This window comes from Pipistrellus hanaki (genome assembly GCF_964339955.1).
Source record: "Pipistrellus hanaki genome assembly, chromosome: 10".
NCBI lineage: Eukaryota > Metazoa > Chordata > Mammalia > Chiroptera > Vespertilionidae > Pipistrellus > Pipistrellus hanaki.
Window position 1 is genome coordinate 40,137,091 of NC_140512.1, and position 7,317 is coordinate 40,144,407.

The window sequence follows — 7,317 nt, forward strand, 5'->3', positions numbered from 1 at the left end:
AGGTGACTGGGCGAGTGGCTTCTTTTCAACCAGAAAGGAAACAAGCTCCTGATCACTTTGAAATCCAGTTTCTGGGGTCACATGGGGGACCCAGACACCTACGGGGAGAAGCTGCTCTGTCAGCCATCGGGTCTGAAAGTGAGGATGACTTTTTTGCAGAGGTGTGTGCAGCAATCATTGTTTACTGCACTAGAGCATGGAGACTTGGAAATGCTGAAAGGCAGAGACTGCTGACGGCAGCCTTTGCTGTTTGCCATGCCCCAGCCTAGTGACATCCTGATACCCCGCCTGCCCTGAGGCCCTGACCCACACATTCTACATATCCCCCCAGGCTCCACACAGCTGCTTTTGCATAAGCAGTGAAAATGCAGAGAAATGGAAGGAGATCTCAAATGAAAGAAATGGAGGAGAACAAAAGACTGGATATAGAGTTCAAGAATTTCCTAGAAAAGGCCGATAAACTTAACAAGACCCTCGAGGGTATGAAAAAGAAATTAGACTAACTAGAAATTAAACATAAACAGACTGAAATAAAAAATATTATACAGAAACCCAACAGCAGACCAGAAGAACACAAGAATCGAGTCAAAGATATGGAATACAAAAAGGAAAAGGACACTCTTCTGGAGAAGCAAGAAGAAAAGAGAATCCAGAAAGTTGAAGATAGTGTAAGAAGCCTCTGGGACAACTTCAAGTGTACGAACATCAGAATTATGGGAGTGCCAGAAGAAGAGAGAGAGCAAGACACTGAAAACCTATTTGAAGAAATAATGACTGAAAACTTCCCCTACCTGGTGAAAAAAATAGACTTACAAGTCCAGGAAGCACACAGAACCCCAAACAAAAGGAATCCAAAGAGGACCACACCAACATACATCATAATTAAAATGCCAAGAGCAAAAGACAGAGAGAATCTTACAAGCAGTAAGAAAAAAACAGTTAGTTACCTACAAGGGAGCACCCATACGATTGTCAGCTGATTTCTCAACATAAACTATGAAGGCCAGATAGGAGTGGCAAGAAATATTCAAAGTGATGAATAGCAAGAACCCATAACAAAGATTACTGTATCCAGCAAAGTTAACATTTAGAATTGAAGGACAGATAAAAAGCTTCACTGATCAGGAAAAGCTAAAGGAGTACATCAACCCCAAACCAGTATTATATGAAATGCTAAAAGGTGTTTTTTAAAAAGAGGAAAAAGAAGAAAACCAGTAAAGATAAAAATTGTGAACAACAAATACATATCTATCAACAAGTGAATCTAAAAGTCAACTGAATTAAAAATCTGAGGAACAGAAGAAACTGATAAATATAATATAATCAGAGGCATAGAATGGGAGGGGACTGATATTTCTCAGGGAGAAAGGGGTGTCTGTGTGGGGAATATGGGAAGAGACTGAACAAAAATCATATACCTATGGATGAGGTAAGGGCAGAGGATGGAGTGGGGACTAGTTGGAGGGGAACTATGAGGGGGAAGGAGAAACAATTGTAATAATACAAACAATAAAGATTTATTTTTTAAAAAAACAACAATGTACCTACCTATATAGTTTAAGTTTAAAAAATTTGGCTCTCAAAAGAAATTTCAGTCATTGTACTGTTGATATTTGGCTCTGTTGACTAATGAGATTGCTGACCACTGGCATAGGGAATATAGTCAATAATATTGTGGTAACTATGTATGTTGCCAGATGGGTACTAGACTTATTGGGGTGGTCATTTCACAGGTTTTATAAATGTCTAATCACTACAATGTACACTTAAAACTAATATAATATTGCATGTCAATGATAATTGAAAAAATGTTTTTAAAATTATTAAAAATAAATAAAAATATATAACTACAAGCTCAAAACAAAATTATCTGAGCCAAGGAACCATGGGAATCTCTGTAGGAGAGATGGTAGCTAAACCTCATTAGGATACTAGATGGCTTCTTGGAACTTTTTCTTTATTTACAATGGAAATCTGCCTGAGATAGATACTTTTGAAGAGAATATATAGTCTCACAATCTGGAGGAGAAAGGCAGAAGAACAGAAAATGGAAAGTGAATTTATTTCTTCATTTATTCCATCATTAAACAATTTACAGAGCGCTATATGCACAAAAATATTTATGGTCACATTTCTCACAGTGTGATAACTGTATCTGACACACAAGTTCACTCGGATAAGATAGAGGTTTATGGTAATGGCACTGAACCAAAAATGTAGTAATGGCACTGAAAACAGAAAGAAAAAAAAACACCTATAAAGTTTGTGAATCTCTTGCTGTTTTTGAATTAATAGCCACAGTTAACATTTAACACTTATTTTTTATACTAAAGACTTTAACATATATGATCTTGTTTAAGTTTCATAACAATTCTATGAAGTAAATACTATTCTTCATGCCTTTAATTTATTCATTCAAGAACAGTTTAGAACATATTGACTATGGCCACTCTGTCCAGCTCTATCTAAGGAATGAAAATGGAACTAAGAAAAGACAGGTAACTCCCTGCTCTTGAGAGGACAAACAAAATGCACATATTCAGGAAAAATGGGAACTAAAGGCTTTGGGTAACTGAGATCTAGACATCAGGTTCATAAGCAGAAAGATCTAAAGCCAGGATCTGAACAATTAACATGGGTTAATTGCAGAGCCACTGCTCTTTATTACTACAGAATATGTTCAAGAACCAAATTAACATATGTCAAACTATCTGAAATTGACATTTCTATAGGTGAAAAATGTCAAACATATAGCAATTGCATACCACCAACCTATTCTCATACACATATTTTCCATAGTTCTTAATTCTTTTTTTCATTTGCAGTAACTCTTACTTCCAGAACTGTTTGTGATTATTGACAACCCAATTTACAAAGCTGGTAATTCACATAACTAGAAAGTTTGGAGGCCAGACATCACTGTAGTTTGAGGACGACGTGTTGGTCCTTTTGAATATATGAAATGTGGTCTGCTGTAGCCAATTAAGGAAAATTGGCCTCAAGCAGTTTCAAAGCAGTAACTATTGTGTGGTGAAGACTCTCTTTTATTTATTGCTGTCTATTTTTGTCTCATTTCCAACACAAATACATTAAATCATATCATTTGGACTAAGAAAAAGATGACTTAGTACCAAGATTCTTGTCCAAGCTTATGGGTTATTGTTTTTAAATACATATAGTCAACAATACCAAGTCAAAACATTTTGGACATATAACACAGTTGCATATTTAAGAACAATGTGGCAACACTGTTCTCTGAAGTAGAAATAAAGTCATGTGTTCTGTTAATCAAAATAACCTACTAGAGAATTCTAAAACTTTCTAAGAATCATTGTTCTCTAACAACCTAAAAGAGACCGCTAAACAGAAATAACTGTGTAAGTATAGACACATAAGTATTTACATTTCTCTTCAAACATATGTAAATGTCTCTCCAGATCAAGATTTCTAAATCTTATCACTATTAACACATTGGGCCAAATAATTCTTTACTCTGTGTGTGTGTGTCAGGGTTGGGGAAATGTTCTTGTATTGTACATGTTCATAACATTCTTGAGCTGTGCCAGCAAATATCATCTTAGGTATGATAACTAAAAATGTCTTCAGACATTGACAAGTATCCCTTGAGCAAAATTTCCCTAGTTAAGGACCACTGCTCTTAACAGATCTAAGAACAGGTAAGTATAGGGGCATATTGTGCTGTGAGTTTGTGACAAGATATAGGGAGAAAGAAGATAATGTTTGTGTTAGTCATTATGGACCATGAGATCCACTGCTTAAAATAGCTGGAATCACACTGACCATTGCAAATTTCATCTGTACCACATATGAGCTATGAGATCTTTAAAGTGAAGGCAACAAGAGGATTTCAAAGAGTTATGTGCATTTATAAAGATAAACCTTTTAAAGCACTTGGTATTTTGCTTAGCACTAAGTACTCAGCATATGTTAAGTTCTATTATTTTAGAAAATACTAATACAAGTATCTCTTTGTCTCTCAGTGCCTCTACTACCTGCATTACACATAGATACACATACATATTATATAAGCATTTCCATACATAGCTGTACTTTTATATGCATGTATATATAATTGCAAATAGGTAAAACATACCAGTGCATGTATGAGTTCTTGAGTCTGTGTGTATTGGAGGCATTGGCCCAGAAGAGTCAACCAGACTATAATACAAAGCAGATGTTACTCTGTTTTATCATTTTTTTTTTTTTGGCAGCTTAAAAAAAAAAAGAGGAGTTAAGTAAACTTTTATCTGACATTTTTTAAGAATAAGGTAATCAAATGGTATAATTAATAGAGTGTTAGCACATAAATCCAAACATGGACTATCAATTATAAACATTTAAAATATAGAAAAATGCATTTAACACAAACTTACTAACATGATTAATACATTTTTACTTCAACAATTATTTATAATTAGCTTGCTCTTTTTTTTTTTTTTTTTTTTTTTAGCTCTCTACTAAGCAAAGCTATGGTTTTTTAAATGAAATTTTAAGAACTTACAAATCTTCAAGATAATGATTTAGAATATCTTTTTCTTTAGAGTTGTAAAAAAATGTAAGAGTTTATGCTAACTCTAGCATGATATGAAAGTGTTTTGTAAAGTATTTATACTACTGACATTCACTTATTTCTACTGTATTTACCTCTTTCATATACAGGGTGTAGTAATGTAAGATGTCTACTCTTCTCCACAAATTAACCTAGTATGACAAAAGCTAAGAAGTTCTGTTGTAAATTGAAATCACTATTGTAGCTTAGAAGATATATAATTTTTATTTAACAGAATTAAAATTAATTCTGGCTCACAATCTGGTAAAGGAGGCATTCATTTGACATAATTTGTAGTAGATAACCAAGTAACTATCATACCTATGGGCAGCTGAGATGCTGGAAAATTCTTCCTTATACTGAATCAAAGCCTATCTCAGATTTTTACACAATATATTAATTATCTGATCATTAAAAATAAAGAAATACATTTAATTTTTGTATAACAACCCTATATATACTCCACATTAATTATTAAACCTTTTACATATATACATAAGAATTCACATATGTATATTCAGAACGTATATGTATATATTATATGTATATTCACACAGAGAGAAAGTAATGAAGAAATAGGGCAATATATAAACAAACAACTTGTAATTCTTGTGCTATTGCTGCAAATTTTTGTAAGCTTAAAACTATATCTAAAGTTAAAGTTTTTATAAAAACATCAAGTCATATGGGAAAACCCAAAATATTGCTCCCCAAATTAATTTTTGTTATACCAAAGATTTACTATGTTATACAATTATTTGGTAGTTAAATTAATGTACATAAAAGATGAACTCATAATGCTAGGAATTTTAAAACTACAAATATGCAATGAGTTATTTATAGTAATGGATGTATCAATGGCATTTTCTTCCCAACATTTTAGTTTAAAAGAAAAACCATCATAAGAAATGATATTCTAGTTAAGCTTAGGGAATTTTTAGTTAGATAATTATGTTTATGTTACTACTTAGGAATGTGTCTCTTTATCTGCCAATGAATATAAAACATATAGTATTTATTCATTTCAAGAACTCTATACCAAAACTGTGAGAAATAGTTCATTCTAAAACCTGAAACAAGAATAAACTCAGCTAATCTGGGGTCAAAATACACTTGCTGTATGTCCCTTAAATTTCTGACAAATTATAAAATGAATTTATAATTTTTTTCCTTTTTTCAAGTAAATTTACTTAATTGGCATTGGTTAATAAGATAATCTAGGATTCAAGTGTACATTTCTATGATACATAATCTTTATATTGCATTGTGGGACCACCTCTCAAAGTCAAATCACCTCCTGTAACCATATATTTGGCCCTCTTCACCCTTTACTACCTCCCAACCTCCTTTCCCTCTGGTAGTCACTATACTTTTGTCACCACCTATGAGTTTCAGTTTTATATCCCACATATGAATGACATCATATGGTTCTTGGCTTTTTCTGACTGACTTATTTAGCTTAGCATGATATTTTCAAGGTCCATACATGTCGCAAATGGTAGTATTTCATCTTTTCTTATAGCTGAGTAGTATTCCATTGTATATTTGTATCACATATTCTTCATCCAATCATCTATTTCGTTGTTTTCATGTCTTGGCCACCATGTATATTGCTGCAATGATCACAGGGGTACATATACCTTTGTGAATACACGCGTGTGAGTTTCAGGGCAGATATTCAGAAGAAGGATTGCTGGGTCATACGGTAACTCTATTCTTAATTTTTTGAGGAACCTCCAGACTTTTCCATAGTGGCTATATCAGTATACATCCCACCAGCAATGACTGAGCATTCCTTTTCCTCCACAACCTCTTCATACTTGTTATTGCTTATCTTGTTGATAATAGCCATTCTAATAGATGTGAGGTGGTATCTCATTGTGATTTAGGTTTGTATTTCCCTAATAGCTAGTAAAGCGAGCATCTCTTCATATATATGTTGACCATTTGCATGTGTTCTTGGGAGAAGTGTCTGTTCAAATACTCTGTCCATTTTTTAATTGTATTATTTGTTTATTTGGTGTTGAGCTGTATGAGTTCTTTATGTATTTTGGTTATTAACCACCTGCTTGAGCTCTTTGCAAATATATTTTCCCATTCAGCTGGTTGCCTTTTGTTTTGTTGACAGTTTCTTTGACATACAGAAGCAATTGGTTAGCATGTGGTACTTAGACACTCTTTTTGGCTAAGCTATAGTGGTTTCATTTTTCATCTGTGGTAAGTTAATCATCCTTGTTGCTGGTTCTGGTTTTAGATAAAACCTCACAATCCTACTGAGAACCCTCGCTTTCATATTATTTTTGAAACCAGACTTTCATACTGAAGCCACAAAACAACTCAGTAATAACACACATCAAAGAATCATGCAGTTTTGAATTCATATTTAGGGAATTTAACAAAGAAACCATAATAAATTGACAACTCAGAAGCGGCCTAGCAGATAAAATCTAAAACTATATCTAAACTCGGATTGCTAATCCATCTCCCTACTCACTGATCTCTCAACTTCCTTCTTCCCTCCCTCCCTTCTTCCCTCCCTTCCTCCTTCCTGCTTTCTCCCTCTCCCTTTTCTTCTTTTGCTCTTTTCAAAATTCTTTTCTTTATTGATTAAGTTATTACATATGTGTCCTTATACCCTATTCTCCCCCACTCCCCACTCATGCTTCTTAATTCGGTCTTAGAAGAATTGGAAACTAGGATGTAGGCCAGAGTTGAACAGTTGATTTCTCAGAGCCATATGGTGGAAG